The sequence below is a fragment of the Oncorhynchus masou genome, unplaced genomic scaffold, assembly GCF_036934945.1.
Source record: "Oncorhynchus masou masou isolate Uvic2021 unplaced genomic scaffold, UVic_Omas_1.1 unplaced_scaffold_520, whole genome shotgun sequence".
Taxonomy (NCBI): Eukaryota; Metazoa; Chordata; class Actinopteri; order Salmoniformes; family Salmonidae; genus Oncorhynchus; species Oncorhynchus masou.
This window is the reverse complement of record NW_027011606.1, coordinates 399,036-413,856: the sequence shown is the minus strand read 5'-3', so window position 1 is coordinate 413,856 and position 14,821 is coordinate 399,036. Positions and strand designations below refer to the sequence as shown.

The following is a 14,821-nucleotide window of genomic DNA, read 5'->3' as shown; positions in this document are numbered from 1 at the left end:
GGAGAAGGGGGATAGAGGGGAGACGGGGGATAGAGGGGAGACGGGGGATAGAGGGGATAGAGGGGAGACGGGGATAGGGGGGGATAGAGGGGAGACGGGGGATAGGGGATAGAGGGGAGACGGGGGATAGAGGGGAGACGGGGGTTAGAGGGGATAGAGGGGAGACGGGGGATAGAGGGGAGACGGGGGATAGAGGGGAGACGGGGGTTAGAGGGGATAGAGGGAGACGGGGATAGAGGGGAGACGGGGGATAGAGGGGATAGAGGGGGACGGGGGGATAGAGGGGAGACGGGGGATAGAGGGGAGACGGGGTTAGAGGGGATAGAGGGGAGACGGGGGATAGAGGGGATAGAGGGGAGACGGGGGATAGAGGGGATAGAGGGGAGACGGGGGATAGAGGGGAGACGGGGGTTAGAGGGGAGACGGGGGATAGAGGGATAGAGGGGAGACGGGGGTTAGAGGGGAGACGGGGGATAGAGGGGGAGACGGGGGATAGAGGGGAGACGGGGGATAGAGGGGAGACGGGGGGTTAGAGGGGATAGAGGGGAGACGGGGGATAGAGGGGAGACGGGGGGTTAGAGGGGATAGAGGGGAGACGGGGGATAGAGGGGAGACGGGGGATAGAGGGGACGGGGGTTAGAGGGGAGACAGGGGATAGAGGGGAGACGGGGGGATAGAGGGGAGACGGGGGATAGAGGGATAGAGGGAGACGGGGGATAGAGGGGGATAGAGGGGAGACGGGGGATAGAGGGGAGACGGGGGTTAGAGGGGATAGAGGGGAGACGGGGGATAGAGGGGATACGGGGGATAGAGGGGATAGAGGGGAGACGGGGGATAGAGGGGAGACGGGGGTTAGAGGGGATAGAGGGGAGACGGGGGATAGAGGGATAGAGGGGAGACGGGGGATAGAGGGGAGACGGGGGATAGAGGGGAGACGAGGGATAGAGGGGAGACGGGGGATAGAGGGGAGACGGGGGATAGAGGGGGTTAGAGGGGAGACGGGGGATAGAGGGGAGACGGGGGATAGAGGGGATAGAGGGGAGACGGGGGATAGAGGGGAGACGGGGGATAGAGGGGAGACGGGGGATAGAGGGGAGACGGGGGATAGAGGGGATAGAGGGAGACGGGGATAGAGGGGAGACGGGGATAGAGGGGAGACAGGGTTTAGAGGGGAGACGGGGATAGAGGGGAGACGGGGGATAGAGGGGAGACGGGGGGATAGAGGGGAGACGGGGGTTAGAGGGGATAGAGGGGAGACGGGGGATAGGGGGATAGAGGGAGACGGGGGATAGGGGGATAGAGGGGAGACGGGGGATAGAGGGGAGACGGGGGTTAGAGGGGAGACGGGGGATAGAGGGGATAGAGGGGGAGACGGGGGTTAGAGGGGGAGACGGGGGATAGAGGGGAGACGGGGGATAGAGGGGATAGAGGGGAGACGGGGGATAGAGGGGAGACGGGGGTTAGAGGGGATAGAGGGAGACGGGGGATAGAGGGAGACAGGGGATAGAGGGGAGACGGGGGTTAGAGGGGAGACAGGGGATAGAGGGGGAGACGGGGGATAGAGGGTAGACGGGGGATAGAGGGGATAGAGGGGGAGACGGGGGATAGAGGGGATAGAGGGGAGACGGGGGATAGAGGGGAGACGGGGGTTAGAGGGGATAGAGGGGAGACGGGGGATAGAGGGGATACGGGGGATAGAGGGGATAGAGGGGAGACGGGGGATAGAGGGGAGAGACGGGGTTAGAGGGGATAGAGGGGAGACGGGGGATAGAGGGGATAGAGGGGAGACGGGGGGATAGAGGGGAGACGGGGGATAGAGGGGATAGAGGGGAGACGGGGGATAGAGGGGAGACGGGGGATAGAGGGGGAGACGGGGGATAGAGGGGGTTAGAGGGAGACGGGGGATAGAGGGAGAGAGGGGAGACGGGGGATAGAGGGGAGACGGGGGATAGAGGGGAGACGGGGGATAGAGGGGAGACGGGGTTAGAGGGGATAGAGGGGAGACGGGGGATAGAGGGGAGACGGGGGATAGAGGGGAGACAGGGTTTAGAGGGGAGACGGGGGATAGAGGGGAGACGGGGGATAGAGGGGATAGAGGGGAGACGGGGTTAGAGGGGAGACGAGGGTTAGAGGGGAGACGGGGTTAGAGGGTTAGAGGGGAGACGGGGTTAGAGGGGAGACGGGGTTAGAGGGGAGACGGGGGTTAGAGGGGATAGAGGGGAGACGGGGGTTAGAGGGGAGACGGGGATAGAGGGGAGACGGGGGATAGAGGGGATAGAGGGGAGACGGGGGTTAGAGGGGATAGAGGGGAGACGGGGGTTAGAGGGATAGAGGGAGACGGGGTTAGAGGGGAGACGAGGGTTAGAGGGGAGACGAGGGTTAGGGGGATAGAGGGGAGACGGGGGGTTAGAGGGGGAGACGGGGGGTTAGAGGGGAGACGGGGGTTAGAGGGGAGACGGGGGTTAGAGGGGAAACGGGGGTTAGAGGGGAAAACGGGGGTTAGAGGGGAAACGGGGTTAGGGGGAAACGGGGGTTAGAGGGGAAACGGGGAATAGAGGGGAGACGGGGGGATAGAGGGAGACGGGGGATAGAGGGGGTTAGAGGGAGACGGGGATAGAGGGGAGACGGGGGTTAGAGGGGAGACGGGGGATAGAGGGGAGACGGGGGATAGAGGGGAGAAGGGGGTTAGAGGGGAGAAGGGGGTTAGAGGGGGAGACGGGGGTTAGAGGGGATAGAGGGGAGATGGGGGTTAGGGGGATAGAGGGGAGACGGGGGTTAGAGGGGATAGAGGGGAGATGGGGGTTAGAGGGGAGACGGGGTTAGAGGGGAGACGGGGGTTAGAGGGGAAACAGGGGTTAGAGGGGAAACGGGGGTTAGAGGGGAAATGGGGGTTAGAGGGGAAACGGGGGTTAGGGGGAAAACGGGGTTAGAGGGGAAACGGGGAATAGAGGGAGACGGGGGTTAGAGGGGAAACGGGGGGTTAGGGGGATAGAGAGGATAGAGGGGAGACGGGGGATAGAGGGGAGACGGGGATAGGGGGATAGAGGGGAGACGGGGGTTAGAGGGGAGACGAGGGTTAGAGGGGAGACGGGGTTAGAGGGGAGACGGGGGTTAGAGGGGAGACGGGGGTTAGAGGGGATAGAGGGGAGACGGGGGGTTAGAGGGGAGACGGGGGATAGAGGGGAGACGGGGGATAGAGGGATAGAGGGGAGACGGGGGTTAGAGGGGATAGAGGGGAGACGGGGGTTAGAGGGGATAGAGGGGAGACGGGGGTTAGAGGGGAGACGAGGGTTAGAGGGGAGACGAGGGTTAGAGGGGATAGAGGGGAGACGGGGGTTAGAGGGGAGACGGGGGTTAGAGGGGAGACGGGGGTTAGAGGGGAGACGGGGGGTTAGAGGGGAAACGGGGGATAGAGGGGAAACGGGGTTAGAGGGGAAACGGGGGTTAGGGGGAGACGGGGTTAGAGGGGAAACGGGGTTAGGGGGATAGAGAGGATAGAGGGGAGACGGGGGATAGAGGGGAGACGGGGATAGAGGGGATAGAGGGGAGACGGGGGTTAGAGGGGAGACGAGGGTTAGAGGGGAGACGGGGTTAGAGGGGAGACGGGGGTTAGAGGGGAGACGGGGGATAGAGGGGAGACGGGGGTTAGAGGGGAGACGGGGGGATAGAGGGGAGACGGGGATAGAGGGGATAGAGGGGAGACGGGGATAGAGGGGAGACGGGGGATAGAGGGGAGACGGGGGGTTAGGGGGATAGAGGGGAGACGGGGATAGAGGGGAGACGGGGGATAGAGGGGATAGAGGGGAGACGGGGTTAGAGGGGATAGAGGGGAGACGGGGGTTAGAGGGGAGACGGGGGTTAGGGGGGATAGAGGGGAGACGGGGGATAGAGGGGTTAGAAGGGAGACGGGGGATAGAGGGAGACGGGGAATAGAGGGGAGACGGGGGGTTAGAGGGGGATAGAGGGGAGACGGGGATGAGGGGATAGAGGGGATACGGGGGATAGGGGGATAGAGGGAGACGGGGGATAGAGGGGAGACGGGGTTAGAGGGGATAGAGGGGAGACGGGGGATAGAGGGGATAGAGGGAGACGGGGGATAGAGGGGAGACGGGGGATAGAGGGGATAGAGGGGAGACGGGGGATAGAGGGGAGACGGGGGTTAGAGGGGAGACGGGGGATGAGGGGGATAGGGGAGACGGGGGATAGAGGGGATAGAGGGGAGACGGGGGATAGAGGGGAGACGGGGGATAGAGGGGAGACGGGGGATAGAGGGGAGACGGGGGATAGAGGGGAGACGGGGGTTAGGGGGGATAGAGGGGAGACGGGGGATAGAGGGGAGACGGGGGATAGAGGGGAGACGGGGGGATAGAGGGGAGACGGGGGATAGAGGGAGACGGGGGTTAGAGGGGATAGAGGGGAGACGGGGATAGAGGGGAGACGGGGGGATAGAGGGATAGAGGGGAGACGGGGGAGAGGGGAGACGGGGGTTAGAGGGGGAGACGGGGGTTAGGGGGGATAGAGGGGAGACGGGGGTTAGAGGGGAGACGGGGGATAGAGGGGATAGAGGGGAGACGGGGGATAGAGGGGAGACGGGGGTTAGAGGGGATAGAGGGGAGACGGGGGATAGAGGGGAGACGGGGGATAGAGGGGATAGAGGGGAGACGGGGGTTAGAGGGGATAGAGGGAGACGGGGGTTAGAGGGGAGACGGGGGTTAGGGGGATAGAGGGGAGACGGGGGATAGAGGGGTTAGAAGGGAGACGGGGGATAGAGGGGAGACGGGGGATAGAGGGGAGACGGGGGTTAGAGGGGAGACGGGGGTTAGAGGGGATAGAGGGGAGACGGGGGTTAGAGGGGATAGAGGGGAGACGGGGGATAGAGGGGAGACGGGGGATAGAGGGGAGACGGGGGATAGAGGGGATAGAGGGGAGACGGGGATAGAGGGGATAGAGGGGAGACGGGGGATAGAGGGGAGAGACGGGGGTTAGAGGGGATAGAGGGGAGACGGGGGTTAGAGGGGAGACGGGGGTTAGAGGGGAGACGGGGTTTGAGGGGAGACGGGGGATAGAGGGAGACGGGGGTTAGAGGGGAGACGGGGGATAGAGGGGAGACGGGGGTTAGAGGGGAAACGGGGTTAGGGGGATAGAGAGGATAGAGGGGAGACGGGGGATAGAGGGGAGACGGGGGATAGAGGGGATAGAGGGGAGACGGGGTTAGAGGGGAGACGAGGGTTAGAGGGGAGACGGGGTTAGAGGGAGACGGGGTTAGAGGGGAGACGGGGTTAGAGGGGTTAGAGGGGGAGACGGGGTTAGAGGGGAGACGGGGGTTAGAGGGGAGACGGGGGTTAGAGGGGATAGAGGGGAGACGGGGGTTAGAGGGGAGACGGGGGATAGAGGGGAGAAGGGGGTTAGAGGGGAGAAGGGGGTTAGAGGGGAGACGGGGGTTAGAGGGGATAGAGGGGAGATGGGGGTTAGGGGGGATAGAGGGGAGACGGGGTTAGAGGGGATAGAGGGAGACGGGGGTTAGAGGGGAGACGGGGGTTAGAGGGGAAACGGGGGTTAGAGGGGAAACGGGGGTTAGAGGGGAAACGGGGGTTAGAGGGGAAACGGGGGTTAGGGGGAAACGGGGTTAGAGGGGAAACGGGGAATAGAGGGGAGACGGGGGTTAGAGGGGAAACGGGGGTTAGGGGGATAGAGAGGATAGAGGGAAGACGGGGGGATAGAGGGGAGACGGGGGATAGAGGGGATAGAGGGGAGACGGGGGTTAGAGGGGAGACGAGGGTTAGAGGGGAGACGGGGGGTTAGAGGGTTAGAGGGGAGACGGGGTTAGAGGGGAGACGGGGGTTAGAGGGGAGACGGGGGTTAGAGGGGGATAGAGGGGAGACGGGGGGTTAGAGGGGAGACGGGGGATAGAGGGGAGACGGGGGATAGAGGGGATAGAGGGGAGACGGGGGTTAGAGGGGATAGAGGGGAGACGGGGGGTTAGAGGGGATAGAGGGGGAGACGGGGGTTAGAGGGGAGACGAGGGTTAGAGGGGAGACGAGGGTTAGAGGGGATAGAGGGGAGACGGGGGTTAGAGGGGAGACGGGGTTAGAGGGGAGACGGGGGTTAGAGGGGAAACGGGGTTAGAGGGGAAACGGGGGTTAGAGGGGAAACGGGGGTTAGGGGGAAACGGGGTTAGAGGGGAAACGGGGAATAGAGGGGAGACGGGGGATAGAGGGGAGACGGGGATAGAGGGGGGTTAGAGGGGAGACGGGGATAGAGGGGAGACGGGGTTAGAGGGGGAGACGGGGATAGAGGGGAGACGGGGATAGAGGGGAGAAGGGGTTAGAGGGGAGAAGGGGGTTAGAGGGGAGACGGGGTTAGAGGGGATAGAGGGGAGATGGGGGTTAGGGGGGATAGAGGGGAGACGGGGGTTAGAGGGGATAGAGGGGAGACGGGGGTTAGAGGGAGACGGGGTTAGAGGGGAAACGGGGGTTAGAGGGGAAACGGGGTTAGAGGGAAACGGGGTTAGAGGGGAAACGGGGTTAGGGGGAAACGGGGGTTAGAGGGGAAACGGGGAATAGAGGGGAGACGGGGGTTAGAGGGGAAACGGGGGTTAGGGGGGATAGAGAGGATAGAGGGAAGACGGGGGATAGAGGGGAGACGGGGGATAGAGGGGATAGAGGGGAGACGGGGGTTAGAGGGGAGACGAGGGTTAGAGGGGAGACGGGGGTTAGAGGGTTAGAGGGGAGACGGGGTTAGAGGGGAGACGGGGGTTAGTGGGGAGACGGGGGTTAGAGGGGATAGAGGGGAGACGGGGTTAGAGGGGAGACGGGGATAGAGGGGAGACGGGGGATAGAGGGGATAGAGGGGAGACGGGGGTTAGAGGGGATAGAGGGGAGACGGGGGTTAGAGGGGAGACGAGGGTTAGAGGGGAGACGAGGGTTAGAGGGGATAGAGGGGAGACGGGGGTTAGAGGGGAGACGGGGGTTAGAGGGGAGACGGGGGTTAGAGGGGAAACGGGGGTTAGAGGGGAAACGGGGGGTTAGGGGGAAACGGGGGTTAGAGGGGAAACGGGGAATAGAGGGGAGACGGGGGATAGAGGGGAGACGGGGATAGAGGGGGGTTAGAGGGGAGACGGGGGGATAGAGGGGAGACGGGGGTTAGAGGGGAGACGGGGATAGAGGGGAGACGGGGGATAGAGGGGAGAAGGGGGTTAGAGGGGAGAAGGGGGTTAGAGGGGAGACGGGGGTTAGAGGGGATAGAGGGGAGATGGGGGTTAGGGGGGATAGAGGGGAGACGGGGGTTAGAGGGGATAGAGGGGAGATGGGGGTTAGAGGGGAGACGGGGGTTAGAGGGGAGACGGGGGTTAGAGGGGAAACAGGGGTTAGAGGGGAAACGGGGGTTAGAGGGGAAACGGGGGTTAGAGGGGAAACGGGGTTAGAGGGGAAACGGGGTTAGGGGGAAACGGGGGTTAGAGGGGAAACGGGGAATAGAGGGGAGACGGGGTTAGAGGGGAAACGGGGGTTAGGGGGATAGAGAGGATAGAGGGGAGACGGGGGATAGAGGGGAGACGGGGGATAGAGGGGATAGAGGGGAGACGGGGGGTTAGAGGGGAGACGAGGGTTAGAGGGGAGACGGGGTTAGAGGGGAGACGGGGGTTAGAGGGGAGACGGGGGTTAGAGGGGATAGAGGGGAGACGGGGGTTAGAGGGGAGACGGGGGATAGAGGGGAGACGGGGGATAGAGGGGATAGAGGGGAGACGGGGGTTAGAGGGGATAGAGGGGAGACGGGGGTTAGAGGGGATAGAGGGGAGACGGGGGTTAGAGGGGGAGACGAGGGTTAGAGGGGGAGACGAGGGTTAGAGGGGAGACGAGGGTTAGAGGGGATAGAGGGGAGACGGGGTTAGAGGGGAGACGGGGTTAGAGGGGAGATGGGGGTTAGAGGGGAGACGGGGGTTAGAGGGGAAACGGGGGATAGAGGGGAAACGGGGGTTAGAGGGGAAACGGGGTTAGGGGGAGACGGGGGTTAGAGGGGAAACGGGGGTTAGGGGGGATAGAGAGGATAGAGGGGAGACGGGGGATAGAGGGGAGACGGGGGATAGAGGGGATAGAGGGGAGACGGGGGTTAGAGGGGAGACGGGGTTAGAGGGGAGACGGGGGTTAGAGGGGAGACGGGGGATAGAGGGGAGACGGGGTTAGAGGGGAGACGGGGATAGAGGGGAGACGGGGGATAGAGGGGATAGAGGGGAGACGGGGGATAGAGGGGAGACGGGGGATAGAGGGGAGACGGGGGTTAGAGGGGATAGAGGGGAGACGGGGGATAGAGGGGAGACGGGGGATAGAGGGGATAGAGGGGAGACGGGGGTTAGAGGGGATAGAGGGGAGACGGGGGTTAGAGGGGAGACGGGGATAGGGGGGATAGAGGGGAGACGGGGATAGAGGGGAAACGGGGGTTAGAGGGGAAACGGGGTTAGGGGGAAACGGGGGTTAGAGGGGAAACGGGGAATAGAGGGGAGACGGGGGTTAGAGGGGAAACGGGGGTTAGGGGGGATAGAGAGGATAGAGGGAAGACGGGGGATAGAGGGGAGACGGGGGATAGAGGGGAGACGGGGGTTAGAGGGGAGACGAGGGTTAGAGGGGAGACGGGGGTTAGAGGGTTAGAGGGGAGACGGGGTTAGAGGGGAGACGGGGTTAGAGGGGAGACGGGGTTAGAGGGGATAGAGGGGAGACGGGGTTAGAGGGGAGACGGGGATAGAGGGGAGACGGGGGATAGAGGGGATAGAGGGGAGACGGGGTTAGAGGGGATAGAGGGGAGACGGGGGTTAGAGGGGATAGAGGGGAGACGGGGGTTAGAGGGGAGACGAGGGTTAGAGGGGAGACGAGGGTTAGAGGGGATAGAGGGGAGACGGGGGTTAGAGGGGAGACGGGGTTAGAGGGGAGACGGGGGTTAGAGGGGAGACGGGGGTTAGAGGGGAAACGGGGTTAGAGGGGAAACGGGGGTTAGAGGGGAAACGGGGTTAGGGGGAAACGGGGGTTAGAGGGGAAACGGGGAATAGAGGGGAGACGGGGGATAGAGGGGAGACGGGGGATAGAGGGGGGGTTAGAGGGGAGACGGGGGATAGAGGGGAGACGGGGGGGTTAGAGGGGAGACGGGGGATAGAGGGGAGACGGGGGATAGAGGGGAGAAGGGGTTAGAGGGGAGAAGGGGGTTAGAGGGGAGACGGGGGTTAGAGGGGATAGAGGGGAGATGGGGGTTAGGGGGGATAGAGGGGAGATGGGGGTTAGAGGGGAGACGGGGGTTAGAGGGGAGACGGGGGTTAGAGGGGAAACAGGGGTTAGAGGGGAAACGGGGGTTAGAGGGGAAACGGGGGTTAGAGGGGAAACGGGGGTTAGGGGGGAAACGGGGGTTAGAGGGGAAACGGGGAATAGAGGGGAGACGGGGGTTAGAGGGGAAACGGGGGTTAGGGGGGATAGAGAGGATAGAGGGGAGACGGGGGATAGAGGGGAGACGGGGGATAGAGGGGATAGAGGGGAGACGGGGGTTAGAGGGGAGACGAGGGTTAGAGGGGAGACGGGGTTAGAGGGGAGACGGGGGTTAGAGGGGAGACGGGGGTTAGAGGGGATAGAGGGGAGACGGGGTTAGAGGGGAGACGGGGGGATAGAGGGGAGACGGGGGGGATAGAGGGGATAGAGGGGAGACGGGGGTTAGAGGGGATAGAGGGGAGACGGGGTTAGAGGGGATAGAGGGAGACGGGGTTAGAGGGGAGACGAGGGTTAGAGGGGAGACAAGGGTTAGAGGGGAGACGAGGGTTAGAGGGGAGACGGGGTTAGAGGGGAGACGGGGGTTAGAGGGGAGACGGGGGTTAGAGGGGATAGAGGGGAGACGGGGGTTAGAGGGGAGACGGGGGATAGAGGGGAGACGGGGGATAGAGGGGAGACGGGGGTTAGAGGGGATAGAGGGGAGACGGGGGTTAGAGGGGATAGAGGGGAGACGGGGGTTAGAGGGGAGACGAGGGTTAGAGGGGAGACGAGGGTTAGAGGGGAGACGAGGGTTAGAGGGGATAGAGGGGAGACGGGGTTAGAGGGGAGACGGGGGTTAGAGGGGAGACGGGGGTTAGAGGGGAGACGGGGGTTAGAGGGGAAACGGGGGATAGAGGGGAAACGGGGGTTAGAGGGGAAACGGGGGTTAGGGGGGAGACGGGGGTTAGAGGGGAAACGGGGGTTAGGGGGGATAGAGAGGATAGAGGGGAGACGGGGGATAGAGGGGAGACGGGGGATAGAGGGGATAGAGGGGAGACGGGGGTTAGAGGGGAGACGGGGTTAGAGGGGAGACGGGGTTAGAGGGGAGACGGGGATAGAGGGGAGACGGGGGTTAGAGGGGAGACGGGGATAGAGGGGAGACGGGGGATAGAGGGGATAGAGGGGAGACGGGGGATAGAGGGGAGACGGGGGATAGAGGGGAGACGGGGGTTAGAGGGGATAGAGGGGAGACGGGGGATAGAGGGGAGACGGGGATAGAGGGGATAGAGGGGAGACGGGGGTTAGAGGGGGATAGAGGGGAGACGGGGGTTCGAGGGGAGACGGGGGATAGGGGGGATAGAGGGGAGACGGGGATAGAGGGGTTAGAAGGGAGACGGGGATAGAGGGGAGACGGGGGATAGAGGGGAGACGGGGGTTAGAGGGGATAGAGGGGAGACGGGGGTTAGAGGGGATAGAGGGGAGACGGGGGATAGAGGGGATAGAGGGGAGACGGGGGATAGAGGGGAGACGGGGTTAGAGGGGATAGAGGGGAGACGGGGTTAGAGGGGAGACGGGGGTTAGAGGGGAGACGGGGGTTTGAGGGGAGACGGGGGATAGAGGGGAGACGGGGATAGAGGGGAGACGGGGGTTAGAGGGGAGACGGGGGATAGAGGGGAGACGGGGGTTAGAGGGGAAACGGGGTTAGAGGGGAAACGGGGTTAGGGGGAAACGGGGTTAGAGGGGAAACGGGGTTAGAGGGGAAACGGGGGTTAGGGGGAAACGGGGTTAGAGGGGAAACGGGGAATAGAGGGGAGACGGGGTTAGAGGGGAAACGGGGTTAGGGGGATAGAGAGGATAGAGGGGAGACGGGGGATAGAGGGGAGACGGGGATAGAGGGGAGACGAGGGTTAGAGGGGAGACGGGGTTAGAGGGGAGACGGGGGTTAGAGGGGAGACGGGGGTTAGAGGGTTAGAGGGGAGACGGGGTTAGAGGGGAGACGGGGGTTAGAGGGGGAGACGGGGGTTAGAGGGGATAGAGGGGAGACGGGGTTAGAGGGGGAGACGGGGGGATAGAGGGGAGAAGGGGGTTAGAGGGGAGAAGGGGGTTAGAGGGGAGACGGGGGTTAGAGGGGGATAGAGGGGAGATGGGGGTTAGGGGGATAGAGGGGAGACGGGGGTTAGAGGGGATAGAGGGGAGACGGGGGTTAGAGGGGAAACGGGGGTTAGAGGGGAAACGGGGGTTAGAGGGGAAACGGGGGTTAGAGGGGAAACGGGGTTAGAGGGGAAACGGGGTTAGAGGGGAAACGGGGGTTAGAGGGGAAACGGGGTTAGAGGGGAAACGGGGGTTAGAGGGGAAACGGGGTTAGGGGGGGAAACGGGGTTAGAGGGGAAACGGGGAATAGAGGGGAGACGGGGGTTAGAGGGGAAACGGGGGTTAGGGGGATAGAGAGGATAGAGGGGAGACGGGGATAGAGGGGAGACGGGGGATAGAGGGGATAGAGGGGAGACGGGGGTTAGAGGGGAGACGGGGTTAGAGGGGAGACGGGGTTAGAGGGGAGACGGGGTTAGAGGGTTAGAGGGGAGACGGGGTTAGAGGGGAGACGGGGGTTAGAGGGGAGACGGGGGTTAGAGGGGATAGAGGGGAGACGGGGGTTAGAGGGGAGACGGGGGATAGAGGGGAGACGGGGGATAGAGGGGATAGAGGGGAGACGGGGGTTAGAGGGGATAGAGGGGAGACGGGGGTTAGAGGGGATAGAGGGGAGACGGGGGTTAGAGGGGAGACGAGGGTTAGAGGGGAGACGAGGGTTAGAGGGGATAGAGGGGAGACGGGGTTAGAGGGGAGACGGGGTTAGAGGGGAGACGGGGTTAGAGGGGAGACGGGGGTTAGAGGGGAAACGGGGTTAGAGGGGAAACGGGGGTTAGAGGGGAAACGGGGGTTAGGGGGAAACGGGGTTAGAGGGGAAACGGGGAATAGAGGGGAGACGGGGGATAGAGGGGGGTTAGAGGGGAGACGGGGGATAGAGGGGAGACGGGGGTTAGAGGGGAGACGGGGGATAGAGGGGAGACGGGGGATAGAGGGGAGAAGGGGTTTAGAGGGGAGAAGGGGGTTAGAGGGGAGACGGGGGTTAGAGGGGATAGAGGGGAGATGGGGGTTAGGGGGATAGAGGGGAGACGGGGTTAGAGGGGATAGAGGGGAGATGGGGGTTAGAGGGGAGACGGGGGTTAGAGGGGAGACGGGGGTTAGAGGGGAAACAGGGGTTAGAGGGGAAACGGGGGTTAGAGGGGAAACGGGGGTTAGAGGGGAAACGGGGGTTAGGGGGGAAACGGGGGTTAGAGGGGAAACGGGGAATAGAGGGGAGACGGGGGTTAGAGGGGAAACGGGGGTTAGGGGGGATAGAGAGGATAGAGGGGAGACGGGGGATAGAGGGGAGACGGGGGATAGAGGGGATAGAGGGGAGACGGGGTTAGAGGGGAGACGAGGGTTAGAGGGGAGACGGGGTTAGAGGGGAGACGGGGTTAGAGGGGAGACGGGGGTTAGAGGGGATAGAGGGGAGACGGGGGTTAGAGGGGAGACGGGGGATAGAGGGGAGACGGGGATAGAGGGGGATAGAGGGGAGACGGGGTTAGAGGGGATAGAGGGGAGACGGGGGTTAGAGGGGATAGAGGGGAGACGGGGGTTAGAGGGGAGACGAGGGTTAGAGGGGAGACGAGGGTTAGAGGGGATAGAGGGGAGACGGGGGTTAGAGGGGAGACGGGGGTTAGAGGGGAGACGGGGGTTAGAGGGGAGACGGGGGTTAGAGGGGAAACGGGGGATAGAGGGGAAACGGGGGTTAGAGGGGAAACGGGGGTTAGGGGGAAACGGGGTTAGAGGGGAAACGGGGAATAGAGGGGAGACGGGGGTTAGAGGGGAAACGGGGTTAGGGGGGATAGAGAGGATAGAGGGGAGACGGGGGATAGAGGGGAGACGGGGATAGAGGGGATAGAGGGAGACGGGGGTTAGAGGGGAGACGAGGGTTAGAGGGGAGACGGGGTTAGAGGGGAGACGGGGGTTAGAGGGGAGACGGGGGTTAGAGGGGATAGAGGGGAGACGGGGTTAGAGGGGAGACGGGGGATAGAGGGGAGACGGGGTTAGAGGGGATAGAGGGGAGACGGGGGTTAGAGGGGAGACGGGGGTTAGAGGGGATAGAGGGGAGACGGGGGTTAGAGGGGAGACGAGGGTTAGAGGGGAGACGAGGGTTAGAGGGGATAGAGGGGATAGAGGGGAGACGGGGGTTAGAGGGGAGACGGGGGTTAGAGGGGAAACGGGGGATAGGGGGGATAGAGAGGATAGAGGGGAGACGGGGGTTAGAGGGTAGACGGGGGTTAGATGGGAGACGGGGGACAGAGGGGAGACTGTGTGTGTGTGTGTTACCTGAGGTGTGTGTGTGTGTTACCTGAGGTGTGTGTGTGTGTTACCTGAGGTGTGTGTGTGTGTTACCTGTGGTGTGTGTGTGTGTTACCTGTGGTGTGTGTGTGTGTTACCTGTGGTGTGTGTGTGTGTGTGTGTGTGTTACCTGAGGTGTGTGTGTGTTACCTGAGGTGTGTGTGTGTGTTACCTGTGGTGTGTGTGTGTGTTACCTGTGGTGTGTGTGTGTGTGTGTGTGTTACCTGAGGTGTGTGTGTGTTACCTGAGGTGTGTGTGTGTGTTACCTGTGGTGTGTGTGTGTGTTACCTGTGGTGTGTGTGTGTGTTACCTGTGGTGTGTGTGTGTGTTACCTGTGGTGTGTGTGTGTGTGTGTGTGTGTTACCTGAGGTGTGTGTGTGTGTTACCTGAGGTGTGTGTGTGTGTTACCTGAGGGGTGTGTGTGTGTTACCTGAGGTGTGTGTGTGTGTGTGTTACCTGTGGTGTGTGTGTGTGTTACCTGAGGTGTGTGTGTGTGTTACCTGTGGTGTGTGTGTGTGTTACCTGTGGTGTGTGTGTGTGTTACCTGAGGTGTGTGTGTGTGTGTTACCTGAGGTGTGTGTGTGTGTGTTACCTGAGGTGTGTGTGTGTGTGTTACCTGAGGTGTGTGTGTGTGTGTTACCTGAGGTGTGTGTGTGTGTGTTACCTGAGGTGTGTGTGTGTGTGTTACCTGAGGTGTGTGTGTGTTACCTGAGGTGTGTGTGTGTTACCTGAGGTGTGTGTGTGTTACCTGAGGTGTGTGTGTGTTACCTGAGGTGTGTGTGTGTGTGTTACCTGAGGTGTGTGTGTTACCTGAGGTGTGTGTGTGTTACCTGTGGTGTGTGTGTTACCTGTGGTGTGTGTGTGTGTGTTACCTGAGGTGTGTGTGTGTTACCTGTGGTGTGTGTGTGTTACCTGAGGTGTGTGTGTGTTACCTGTGGTGTGTGTGTGTTACCTGAGGTGTGTGTGTGTTACCTGTGGTGTGTGTGTGTTACCTGAGGTGTGTGTGTGTGTGTTACCTGTGGTGTGTGTGTTACCTGAGGTGTGTGTGTGTTACCTGAGGTGTGTGTGTTACCTGAGGTGTGTGTGTGTTACCTGAGGTGTGTGTGTGTTACCTGAGGTGTGTGTGTGTTACCTGAGGTGTGTGTGTGTTACCTGTGGTGTGTGTGTGTTACCTGTGG

General features: G+C 62.4%; 1 protein-coding gene across 1 annotated transcript in view; it reads right to left on the bottom strand.

The window, feature by feature from the left end:
- Positions 1–14,821, bottom strand: part of LOC135535842 (phosphopentomutase-like) — a 48,698-nt gene that overhangs the window by 22,245 nt on the left and 11,632 nt on the right. The gene's annotated exons all lie outside the window — the stretch shown is intronic.